The sequence below is a fragment of the Sminthopsis crassicaudata genome, chromosome 1 (assembly GCF_048593235.1).
Source record: "Sminthopsis crassicaudata isolate SCR6 chromosome 1, ASM4859323v1, whole genome shotgun sequence".
Classification (NCBI taxonomy): domain Eukaryota; kingdom Metazoa; phylum Chordata; class Mammalia; order Dasyuromorphia; family Dasyuridae; genus Sminthopsis; species Sminthopsis crassicaudata.
This window is the reverse complement of record NC_133617.1, coordinates 44,828,662-44,841,965: the sequence shown is the minus strand read 5'-3', so window position 1 is coordinate 44,841,965 and position 13,304 is coordinate 44,828,662. Positions and strand designations below refer to the sequence as shown.

Here is a 13,304-nt window from a genome sequence, read left to right as displayed (position 1 = left end):
AGAGCCCGAGTTCAAATCCTACAGCTGGCGCTCCCCACGGGGTAAATGATCGAACCCCTCCTCTGAGACGCGCCTCCAGGGCCACAGTCATGATCTGCCTGGCATTTTTATGGGCCGCAATTACGGGTCATCTCCTCGAAGGGAAACGCTGCGAGCGCAGTGATGTGGACGGTGCTTCCCAGAACCCATGAGCCTCTCTCCGCATCTCTGCCCTCCCCGGGAACCGGGGCATCCGCAGGGCATCCGCAGGGCATGCGCAGGGCATGGACACCGGGGGAGACAAAGTGCGCGGGGGAGGAGAGCTGATCTTTGCCCACCAGAGAGGCAGCGGCCGCCCGGGGTCCTGCGGCCTCCACCAATGGAAGCCCAGGGAGCTGCGCCTGCAAACGTTAAACTCTTTTCTTCTCTATTTTTATTCTCTGAAGGAGGCCGGTTATGAGATTTAAAAAGACCCATAGATCATGCTGCCTCATTAGTTTTCCATCGAGCTGGGCTGTCTGAGGATGCTGCATTAAACCCCGGGGCCTGGAGGACTTCCCAGCAGCTGGGAAATGATGCCTCCCGCCCTGCTCCTCCTCACACAGTCCATATAAAAGGCCCCATTGATTTGCTGCCCCCGTGATTGGCCATCGGAGGCCTCTGCCTGGTCTAATAGCCCTCTCCCCAACCCACAGGCCATTTGTGGTTGCCATGGCGACAAAATGACCCATCATATTCCCTGACTACTTCAGTAAATGAAAGATGGTGATGGAGGTTTTAAAGGATAATAGTTGGGAGAGAGAGACAGAGACAGAGATACAGATAAAGACAGAGACAGACAGAAAAAGAGACAGATGAGGGAGCGAGAGACAGAGAGAGAGAGAGACAGAGACAGAGAGATGAGGGAGAGAGAGACAGAGAGAGACAGAGACAGGCAGAGACAGAGAGAGAGAGCTAGAGCAAGCAAAGGAGAGATAGAGGCGGGGAGGAGGGAGGAGAAAGAGGAAGAGGAGAGAGAGACAGAGATACAAATGAAGATAGAGACAGACAAACAAGAGAGACAGAGATAGAGAGAGGAGGAAGAGAGAGAGACACATACAGACACAGAGATCTACAGGCAGAGAGAGACAGAGAGGAGAGAGGGAGAGATATATACAAAGATAGAGACAGAGAGACATACAAAGAGATACAGAGAGACAGAGATACAAAGACAGAAACTGACAAAGAGAGAAAGAGAGAGGGAGGGAGAGAGGGAGAGAGACACAACAGAGAGAGAGACAGAGAGACAGAGACAGAGAAAGAGACACACACACACACAGACACAGAGATAGACAGAGACAGAGACAGAGAGGAGGGAGAAAGGGAGAGAATACACATATGCATACAGAGATCCACAAATAGAGAGACAGAGGTAGAGAGACATAAAAAGACAGACAGAAACAGAGAGGTATTTGAGCACTGAAGTGGGTGGAGGGTTGAGTCCTTTGCTAGGAAGGATGACTCAGAGCAGGAATGGGTGAATAGAAGCCAGCAAGAAAAGAAGGGAGGGAGGCCAAAGGACTGGGGAGCCTGAGGCACGGGAATAAGATTCTTGTCATCTGCTCGGTCTTTATTATTATTTCATCCAAACTAGTAGAAAAGCCAGTTTGATGCCAAGGAAAGGGGGCTGTTTAAAAAAGTTGGGGGAGATGGGTGAGTCAGAAGACCTGAGCTTGAATTCCAGTTCACCAGTTCCTACTTGTATCACCTCCGTCAAGTGGCCCTATCTTTCTGGATCTCATTGCCCTTAAATGCAAAAACAGAAGAGGTGGATTGAATGGTCTCTACACTCTCTCTGGCTTTAAGTCTAAGATGACTTGATCCCTTCCAGGCTTCTTTTCCAACTGAGCTGAGGTTATTGATTGGGGAAGCCATAACCTGGGGGGTGACCCTAGTCCAGGGATGAGTTCACTGGTTGGGTGACCAGCAGGCAGCAGTAGGATGGTAGAAGAGAGGTTTACCATTTGACAATTTATTTCTTTAGCTATGTATTCTTGCTAAACAATCTTGCCACCAAAGAAGTATAGTCAGAATGTAACTAAAACTTTTGAAAACTGTACAATCATTTAATATTGTTGTTTCAGATATTTGCCCCTTGTAAATTTTGATGCTCTAGACAAAGCTTGTGTTGCTCTGCCTTAGTTATAGTTTTGTCCTGGTACGTGTGTAATTGGATTTTGCACAAGGACCATCAGGGAAAAGGGAAAAGGAAGCAGGACTGCAGATAATGTTTTTTACATCTGGTCAGGGGATCTTAGCAGAGCCGAGGTCTGGCACAGCTCCCTGGAGTTTGAATTCTCACTTCCCTCAGCATTGTTTTGATTCCAGTAAAAGGAACATGGGAAGGTGGAGGCCGAGACCCTGCCTGGGGAGGCAAAGAGCTGAGCTACAGAAGAGCTGGTAGAAAGGCTTCCCCATTGGGAAGGCTCTGAGCCCCAGCTTCTCTCTGTCCATGCTGCCTTTGGAGGTCACCCTTTTCCTTCTTGCTCAGCTCAAGGGGCCATCTCTCCTTTCCTTCTCCAAAGAAGTCTGAGGCTGATCTCTTCCTGGCTCATCTACCAACCCACCCACCTGCACCCCTCCCCAAATCTGGCTGCGGCAATTGCGACCTGGGGAGGCATAGATCCCAGACAGAAATGATGAGGCACCAAGATTTGTGCCTTTTGTGGGGGCTCAGCCTGGGCGAAGGCAGAAATCACTGGAAGGGCAGATTGAGAGAAGGGACTTCCTGGTCTTCCCAGCTCTTAGGCTCAAGGCTTAGCTTTGTGAGAGCTCTTCTGAGAGGACCAATGTTTCCACTAAGCCTTTTGGAGCTGAGGGAGAGTCTCCATTTCTGACAAAAGAGGTTCTCTAAGGGATGGACAAGTCTTTTGTTTTAGGTTTATTTTCAAAACATATGCATAGATAGTTTTCAACATTCACCCTTGCAAAACCTTATGTTCCAAAAAATTTCCCCTCCCTTCTCCTCTCTTAGATGGCAATACATACACACACACACACACACACACACACACACACACACACACACATCTATATCGATATCTATCTATCTATCTATCTATCTATCTATCTATCTATCTATCTATCTATATTTAAAATCATCTCAAAAGGGAAAAAATGAGAAAAAACAAGTAAATAACAAAAAGGTGAAAATACTATGTTATAATCCACATTCGGTCCCCATAGCCCTCTTTCTGGTTGCAGATGGCTGTCTCCATCACAAGTCTGTCAGAATTGGCTTAAAATCACCTCATTGTTAGAAAGAGCCTCCTCCATCAGAATGGATCATCTTGCTGTTGCTGTGTACAATGATGTCCTGGTTCTGCTCCCTTCACTCAGCATCAGTTCTTGTAAGTCTACCAAGTCTTTCTGAAATCATCCTACTGATTGTTTCTTACAGAACAATAACTTGCTCAGCCATCCCCAACTGATGGGCATCCACTCAGTTTCCAGTTTCTGGCCACTACAAAGAGGGCTGCCACAAACATTCTTGCACATGTGGGCCCCTTTCCCTTTTTATGATCTCTTTAGAATTTCAGGTGGATGGGCAAGTCTTATAAAATAGACTTTTCTCATGTATTTGGAGCTGGAATGGACTTTGGAGATCCATTGAGTGCAATGGTCTGATTTTAATTTTGTCTTTGTACAGAAGTAGCTGGTATTTCTATAACATGTTTGGGATTTATAAAACACTTTATATGTTATTCCATTTGTTTCTCATAAGAATCGTGGAAGGGAGATTTATTATTATCACTCCCCGTTTTACTGAGGAAGAGACTGAGACTGTATTAATTAAGAGTCACCAGCTAGGAGGTACAAGAGCCAATATTCAAACCCAGGCCTTTGAGATTCAATCCCAGTTCTCTCCACGATTCCTCACACCGGGTTTTGTGTGTTTATCTTTCAGGATCTGGCTCTCACTTCAAAGTCCGTCTACTCTTCCCACTAGACCACACTGCATTTCACATAGAAGACACTTAATCAAGTTTTGGGATCTTACATATGAGGAAATGGTTGTGATGTTTGCACTGGCACATAGTTAGTGAGTGGTCATTCTGTCAGACCCACAGGGCTAACATGAGTCTCACCCACATGTCCCAATGCCCTCACATGGGCAGAGACTCAGGTGGGAGGAAAGTAGGAAGTACACAAAGCTATATCTGCTGGGGGTCGGCCTAGAAAGCCTTGTCCCAACCTCTCAGATTGCTTCTGGCTTCCGGTACGTCTCATTCCCAAGATTCATGGCTTCCACATTTCTTACTTTGAGAACCCCAAGCTCCCCCCAAAATTCAGCTCAAACAACAGCCCCTATAAGAAATTTTCCCTGTCTCTCCTCCCTCCATACATGTACACACACTTTCTAGTTCCCTCCTCTCCACCCATTGATTTATCTCTGTACCTGCTGGTTCCCTACAATAGAATCCTCTAGGGCAGAGAGACATGAGGCAAAATCTGGAGAGCTGAGTCTAGTGATTTGACCACAGTGCATAGAGTACTGGACCTGGATTTAGGAAGGCTCAGTCATCTTCCCAAGTTCAAATCCAACCTCAGACACTTACTACCTGTGTGAGTGAGGGATCCTGGGTAAATCACTTCACTCTATTTGCCTCAGTTTCCTCATCTGTAAAGTGGGCTGGAGAAGGAATTGCCAAACCAGTATCTTTGCCAAGAAAAACCCAAAAGGAGTGTTGAAGAGTCAGGCCAGACTGACTAACAACAAGAGCAAGAACCAGCTTAATAAATGGTTATTGAAATGAATACAGCTATTCACTGCAGCAAAGAGAAAGGCAATGGTACTGAGTCTGGGATTTTTGGTGTATATCCCAGAGACTTGGGCTGAAGGTCAGTGGCCTGAGATCAGCTCAGACTGGTTCAAGCCAACCAGTATCTCTCCCTCCTCTCTCTGTCCTTGAAACCTCCCTCTCTCATCCCTGGCAAAACAGGCTTCCCTGTCAAGCCTCCTCCCTCTCCCCTGGTTATTTATTTATGCATATAATGCAATTGGCCTCAGGGATATTTTTAGCAAGCAAAGAGACCACAAGCCAAGGGGATAAAGGAGGGAGGCTCTTCTGCAGGGAGTTGGGCTGGCTCAGAACCCTCAGACTCCAAAAATGGAAGGGGTCGCTTGAAGGGAGAAGCTTTCAAAGCACAGTCTTGCAGCTGGGCCTCCCTGATTTGGACTGATGGAGAGGACTGATCTGTCAGAATAAAGAAACCTTACTCGATGATTTTCAAATGCTTGCAGTAATTTGAACCAGGCGAACACATTTTTTGCCCAGCATCAGCCCTTGGGAGGGGGGATGCTGCTTTAATGGATTCCCAATTCATCCAATATTGATTATTTGCAGGTAAATAAATAACTGGAAAATGATTTGTTTTCCTAGGCAGGTTAAAGCTCTTCACTGAAACACTGATCAGTTTTGGCGGCATTGAGACGTATTGAGCACCCTGTGTGTTCTACAGTACCAAAGATGGGGTTGGAAGGGATGAGGGGGTGGGATGGAGGGAAGCTGGGAGAAAACAGAAGGCCGTGACTGTTAGCAGTTCAAAAAGGCAGCAGCAAGAGAGGCTTTGGGATTCAGATCTTTGTTTGAGACTTGTCTCCGATGTTAGCTGTGTGACAATAAGCAGTTCCTTCTTTGCTCAGTTTCTGTTGTTTTTTACTTTTTACTTCAGTCTCAGTTTCCTCATCAATAAAATGGGGAAATCATAATTCAACATAATTATATATTGTATCTATATGTATATAATTACATATTGTATCTATATGTATAATTTGACAGCTATCTCGAAAGCTTGTTGTAAATGCTATAGAAATGTGTGCATTTATTATATTACATTATATTATAATACGCCAGATAAACCATTCATGAGTTCCCTATATGTATCATATAAATGAATATGGAAATGAGGAAGCATATAGGGAAAATGACCACTGGAAAGAGTGAACATAAAAACGCTATAAAGAAGAAATGGGACCTGAGTGCTTGGCCAGATGGAGGAAAATCAGGGAAGACTGCCCGGAAGAGGGGACGTTTAAACTAGATTTTGAAGTAGATTACAGGAGACCTAGGGAAGAATTGCTTTCCTCTATCACTCATGGCTACTCTGATGTTGCTCTCCAGGTTTTCACATAAGCCTCTGCTTTGCCTTGCTTCTGTCCCAGGCATAAAGGACAGGTCTGCTTGTAAGGTGACAGGTGCTGTGCTAGCCCTTGAAGAGAGGGTCAAAAATAGTTCATCTCCCTTTCCTTATTGCTAAAAGCCCAGTCAATGGGAAGTAAATATTGTCAAACGCCATTTTCAGTCAAAAAATCAAGACTTATTGAGGTGAATCCAAGGTCGAAAAAAGCTCCGAGGAAGGAAAAGTTCAGTAAATCATGATATTAGAGAAAATAACATTTGTACAATGGTGGAGTCGGGGTCGAGGACCCTGCTGGGGCCTGACCAAAACATATGAAGCTAATAATTCGAGCTCTACAAACACAGCCTTGGGCAAAGTGGCTGCTCGATTGCACATCACTGACAGGTCTATGGCTTCAGTCGCTTCCTGGTCTCTTGGGGGGACATAGGAAGTAGGGTACGTGGAAGATATGGAGGGGTCACAAACTCATCCAGAAAAGGAGGCCTGGGGGAGGAGAGAAGCCTGGCCCACAGTTTGACCCAGGAAAGGCTAGAAGGCTCATAGATCCTTGGAGAATTCAGCCTCCTCCTTTCACAGATATGGAGACTGAGGCCCCTGGTCACACCAGAAGTGAGGGACAGAGGCGAGATTTCAGCTCAGGACCGTTAGAGAGACCTCCAGCTTCCATCCACTCTGATTCTAGTTAGTCTTCTCAGTGGGTACCGAGATGTCATTCATTTTCAGTGATCTGTAATGGTAGCTGAGAAAGCTTAGGGTTCCCCTATAGACTCCCTGAAAGAGGGAGCCTTTGCATATCCCCATTACCTACCCTGGTGCCGGATACATAATAGGCGCTTGATAAATGCTTGTTGATTGATGTTATATATCCTAATAGATATAAGTTACTCTCTGTATATCTGCTCTCTGTCACATAGTAGGCACTGATTGATGTTGCCCTGGAAGAAAATAAACTCCTTTAGGTAAGGACTATTTCTTCTTTCTCCTCCTCCTCCTCCTCCTCCTGCTCCTCCTCCTCCTCCTCCTCCTCCTTCTTTTTCTCCTTCTTCTTCTCCTTCTCCTTCTCCTTCTTCCCCTTTTCTTCTTTTTCATGGTAGTAGCAGCACTAATAATACTAGTACTATCAGTAGTAACAGTAGTGGTAGCAGCAGTACCTCATCCTCATTACATTGTGAAATCCTTAAGAGCTGGCCCTATATTTTGCCTCTTTTTGCATCCTCGGTACTAAGGACAGAACCTGACCCATGGTAGATGTTTCATGTTTATTAATTAACCAGCGTAAAGTAGGCATTTAATGCCTCATAGAGTATAGTCTTATGAAGAAAAGGACAGTTTTGTTTTCTGTATTTATCTCCCCAAATGGCTATCAATTTCTAGCACATAGTAGACACTTAATACATGTTTGTTGATTTATTGATTTGATTGAGAGAGGCCTACTTAGGGCAGATGTTGGCTCAGCTGATGGATAGGACATTTGGTCTAAAGGTAGAAAGCCCTGAGCTCAAATATAGCCTCAGTTACTTTTTATCTGTGTAACCATGGGCAAATTGTCTCAGTTTCCTTAGATATAAAATGCAGTTAACCCTTTCCTTGACCCCAACAGGAACTGTTATAAGTCTCAAATGAGATAATATTTATAAAAAGCAGTTGCACATTTTCTGGCACATAGTAGGTGCTTTATAACTCTCCCTGCCCCCAATATCCAGAACTGTACCAGTTCTGTGAACCCATCCCCAGAGTGTTATGTTCAATTCTGGGCACCATCTTTAAGGAATGATATTGATAATCTGCAGAAGGTGACCAGGATGATAAAGTACCTTGAAATCCTGCATCAGTTAGGTGCATCAGTTGAAGGGATTAAGGGCATTTAGCTTAGAGAGGAGAAGACTTAGGAGATTGTTCTTAAGTAAGGGGAGAGCTATTCTGAGTAAGAGCTATCCTTGAGACTTTCTCTACTTGGCCAAACTAGGACAGACCCAGGAGAAGTGGGTGGAGGTTACAGTGAGGCAGATTTAGACTTTTATGTAAGGAAGGGCTTCCTGGTGATGCAATAGTGTGGTCTGAAAAGGGAGGAACTTTTGTGGGATTGTGAGAGAAGGGTTCTTTTTTAAGACAGATTGGACCCGACAGCTCCTCAGGTGCCTTCCAGCTCTGGGACTCTGATTTTGACTCTAAGGATTGACCTTAATTTTCCTGATTTTTCCTTGGCTTCAATTTGGCAGGAGCCATACAACACCAGAGCTGGGAGAGACCTTGGAGATCATTTAGCGTTGGATACTTTGCCTAACAGATGTACAAACTGAGGCCCTAAGGAATAGAAATTACTTTCTGAAGGTAGCAGGCAACAGAGCCAGCCCTTTTGAGCCTAAGTGAATTCAGTGGGATCTTTCCATTGCACCATCCTTCCTCTCCTTGATGAGTCTGGCTTCCCATAAATATTTCCAAATATATTATTGGCTTCTGTCCTTATAACACCACAGGGTCCTGCATCTGGGAAGCCCTGGGGTGTGTGGGTACCATCTCTTAAAAATAACAACAATAGCAATTTTACTGACAGCTCTTATTTTTCCTTCATTAAATATATTTCTAAATATATCCCTCTCTCTTCTCTTTCCAAGAGAGCTAGTCCTTGTAATAATAACTGAGGGAGAGGGAGGAAAGAAGGGAGAGAGGGAGAAAGGGAGAGAAGGAACATGAGAGGGGAGATAGACAGAGACACCAAGAAATGCAGAGACACACAGAGTGAGAGAAAAAAGAGAGACAGGCAGACACAGAAAATGAGACAGAGGCACACACAGAAACACAACACATATGCACACAGACACAGAGACAGACACAGAGGGAAAGAGAGAAAAAGAAAAAGAGACAGAGAAAGAGAGACAGAGAGAGACAGACGGAGATATGAAGGAAGAAAGAGACAGAGTCAGAGACAGAGACAGAGAGGAAGCAATTCAAAAAACTCATAAACTCATCAGCTGAGTCTGACAGTGTATGAAATGTTCTGTAGTCATAGTCTCCGCTTCTCTGCAAAGAAAGAAAGGAGGCACATTTTTTCATTCTCTTTAGGGCGAAGATTGATACTTATAATTATAATTTGTTCAATTTTATTTTTGTTGCTGTACTTGCTTTTAACACAATTGTGGTCGCTGAGTACATTTCCCCCTCTGGCTTTGCTTACAAAGGGCATAGACTTTAGAAATTAGAAAATAGATTTTCATTCATATCTTTAATTTTTACATCACCTACATTTCTCAATAACTCCTTTCCCTTCCCAGAAGCCCATTTTTTAAATTTAAATTTTAAAAATTATTTGTAATAGTTTTTTATTTTCAAAATATATGCTAAGATAGTTTTCAATATTCACCCTCGCAAAACCTTGTATTTCAATTTTTTTCTCCCTCCCTTCACCCCATTCCCTCCTCTAGACAGCAAGTAATCCAGTATGGGTTAAACATGTGCAATTCTTCTATACATATTTCTACATTTACATTATGCCCAAGAAAAATCAGATCAAAAAGGGAAAAAAATGAGAAAGAAAAAAAAAGCAAGCAACAAAAATGTGAAAATACTATGTTGGGATCCACACTCAATTCTCACAGTCCTCTCTCTGGGTATATGTAGATGGCTCTCTTCATCACAAATTCATTGAAACTGGCCTGAATCATCTCATTGTTGATGAGAGCCACGTCTGTCAGAATCTATCATCCTATAATATTGTTGTTGCCATGTACAACGATCTCTTGGATCTGCCCATTTTACTCAGCATCAGTTGATATAAGTCTCTCCAGGCCTCTCTGAAATCATCCTGCTGGTCATTTCTTACAGAACAATAATATTCCATAATATTCATATACCACAATTTATTTAGCTATTCTCCAATTGATGGGCATCCACTTAGTTTCCAGTTTCTGGGCACTACAAAGAGGGCTGCCACAAACTTTCTTGTACATACAGCTCCTTTCCCTTCTTTAAGATCTCCTTGGGATATAAGCCCAGTAGAAATACTGTGGGTCAAAGTAAATGCACAGTTTGATAACTCTTTGAGCATAGTTCCATTTTGGACTCCATAATAGTTGTATCAGTTGACAATTCCACCAACAATGCACCAGTGTCCCAGTTTTCCCACATCCTCTCCAACATTCACCATTATCTTTTCCTGACATCTTAGCCAATTTGACAGGTGTGAAGTGGCACCTCAGAGTTGTCCTAATTTGCATTTCTCTGATCAATAATGATTTAGAGCACCTTTTCACATGACTAGAAATGGCAGAAACCCATTTCTTAAAGCACAAAATAAAAAAGAGAAAACAATATTCAATGAAACTAACCAACATATTATATTATGCTCTGTTTCACCCTGCTTTTCTCCCTCCTCAATCAATCAATAAACATTTATTAAGCATTCACTATATACCAGCCACTCAGTGCAAAAAAGTGGGGTAGGTCTCAGAAGAGTTAACTCTTCGTGTCATCTAAGACTGATCTGGATTTCCTTAGTTACTAATGACTCCCCCAATTATTTTACATTTAATTATCTATATAGTTTCCCCTGAAATCAATCTGCAAACTTAATGAGTCATCCCAAGTACATTAATAAGATGGCCCCAAACCCAGTCACCTTCCTCTTTCCCCCTCACCCATAGAAAAGGATGTAATAGAAGGTAGAGTCTTTCAGGGCAGGAATTGATATATTTTTATATTTAAATCTTTAGCACTTGGGGAATGAGTAAAAGTTTGAGATATTAACTTAGGACCCAGCTTCAATGTCAAGAAAGCTGGAGTTCAAATCTTGCCTATGATACATACTGACTTAGTGACCTTGGCTAAAAGTCACTTAGTGATCTAGCCAGATGTGTCCCCCCTGCTTCTCTCCCTTCCAAGTCCAATCAACATTTGTCCATGCAAACTTTTTTTTTGGCAAAAAATGGGCAGTAGACTAGCAGGGACCCACCTAGGGAATCTTATGGTGGGGTTGCTATTAAAAGGTCCATTGCATTTGAAGGGGGTCAGAGGCAAATAGTCAATGATTTGAACCGAGAGCTGTCTCAGAATCAGAAGGGCCACTGTTTGGAGGCTCTGCTCCTTCCATGGCCTTTCTGGAGAGATCACAGCAAGGTCTGGACTAAGGTCCCTCAATACTCCCAGCACTCAATGTGGGAAGGCTCCTTCACAGCCCTGAAGCCCCAAGGGGTAGATGAAGAGCATGTAGCTGGTTCAGCGGCTCACAGACTTGGTCTGAGATTGGAGGACAAGATCTTTATTGAGGGGAAGGAAGGGAGGAGTCCAGTCATTCTCAGTCTCTGGCTTTGGGGCCAGCTGAAGCTCAAAGGTGTTTTCTTTGCTTAGTCAATACGAATTTCTGTTTCCAGGGCCCAATCATTCAGTTCAATCCCCATGCTGTCCATGGTTGCCAAGGTGATTTTTCTGAGAAGTTGTCCCATGTCATTCCACCTTGCTCAATAAAGTCCATTAGCTCCCTAGTTTGTCTAAAATCAAATATCAACATCTGTGTTTGTTCACTTAACACTCTTCACAACCTGCCCTCTCCCTCCCTTTCCAGTCTTATTATACTTGAACATTTTAGGCTCCAGCAACATTGATCCACTTTCTGGGATAGAATGCTCCATCTCCCATTGCTTCACCCAGGCTGTGCCCTCTATCTGAAATGCTGTCTCCTCACCTGAAAAATGGCTTGGGAAAAGATAATAGGCAGTGACAACATGCACCCTAGAAAGGCACATTTCCCTAAGGAAGGAGGAAAATGCTGAGGATAGATTCAGCTGGGTCAAACCAGTTGGCCAACTGGACAGTACTACCATTTTTGCTGGGATTTTCAGTGCCCTTGATGTTGGCTTGGGCCATGGGTAGATGAATCAGATGAGACTTCAGAGAAGGTTGATAGTCAAATATGAGATAGTGGCCCAGGAAAATGATGTGGTACCTCTGGATGCTGTATGTCTTATCCAGATGCCCCAGCAAATTGTTGATAAAATTCTTCTTCTGCGTGTGACTCCTGGGAACAAGAAGGGAGGAGAAGAGACTGAATTTTACTGGACTTGAGGTGACTCACTAAGACCATAGATTTCAGAGAAGATGCTGACCTGCATTAAGAGAGTTTCTTTAATTCAAAATCTTTTAAAAAAATGAATATTGAGGGGCAGCTAGGTGGTGCAGTGGATAAAGCACCAGCCCTAAAGTCAGGAGGGCCCGAGTTCAAATCTGGCTTCAGACACTTAACACTTCCTAGCTGTGTGACCCTGGGCAAGTCACTTAACCCCAGCCTCAAAAAAAAAATGAATGTTGAAAACTATTTTTACATGTAATGGAAAAAAATGTTATTGATCTTTTAAAAAGAGAGTTTATTTGCAAGTCCCTTCTACAAGTGAAATCACTAGTCTAGTCTCCATCCCCTGTTACAGAGAAATCACTTAGCACACATAGGTTGAAATGTATTGAGTTTCTGGAGATTGAGCTATTTTTGCTGGCCTATTTTATCTTCATCTCGCCTGTTACAAAGCAGGCTATCAGGCACACAGAGGCAGGCGGTGGATCCACGGCGTGTGTCTCTGCAAGATGGCCCTTGGGTAAGGTGGTAAATGGTAGCATCCTCAGGTCAACATCTGTCTCTTTTCTGTCTCCATCTGTGCTCACAAGGCTTCCGACGTCACCGCCCGGAGGCGTCGTCCCCATCAGGAAGCCCTGTCCCCCTCGCTGCTGTCCGGAAGGCCGAGGCCAAGGGCTGAGCTTGTTCCTTTGCCAGGCTTGGTTTGCTTGGAGGCGGGCCAGCCGGGGGCCAGGAAGGCCAGAGACGGGGTACAGAGGGAACCAGAGAAGTCATCTCCATTTGGAGCGTTGCTGGTAACCCTTCCAGCTCTCGGGAGCCGCAAGCCAGCTGCCTTCCCCAGCCCTGCTCTTCCTGATGAGGTTAATAATAACTTTGACTGCATATGTACGGCATTAGCTCTCATGGTAACATGCAAATCCCCCAAAGAGCAGTCTAGCTTTGAGGAGGCAAACTTCCTTAATGGGCCGGGCAAAGAGCCAGCTCTTACCAGCTGCTGCGGTCTGATGTACAATTTTTGGTTAAGTGAATAATTTATCATGGATATTATCTGTAGTGTAGCACATCCCCACAGTTTGTAAGG

The 13,304-nt window shown here is 44.0% G+C and overlaps 1 long non-coding RNA gene across 1 annotated transcript in view; it reads left to right on the top strand.

Annotated features, from left to right (window-relative positions):
- Positions 1-5,489, top strand: part of LOC141551827 (uncharacterized) — an 8,101-nt gene extending 2,612 nt beyond the window's left edge. Inside the window, exons 2-3 of the long non-coding RNA XR_012484975.1 lie at positions 3,223-3,368; positions 3,926-5,489. This is a non-coding gene — a long non-coding RNA (uncharacterized LOC141551827). The remainder of the gene's footprint in view (positions 1-3,222; positions 3,369-3,925) is intronic.
- Positions 5,490-13,304: the final 7,815 nt, after the last annotated feature.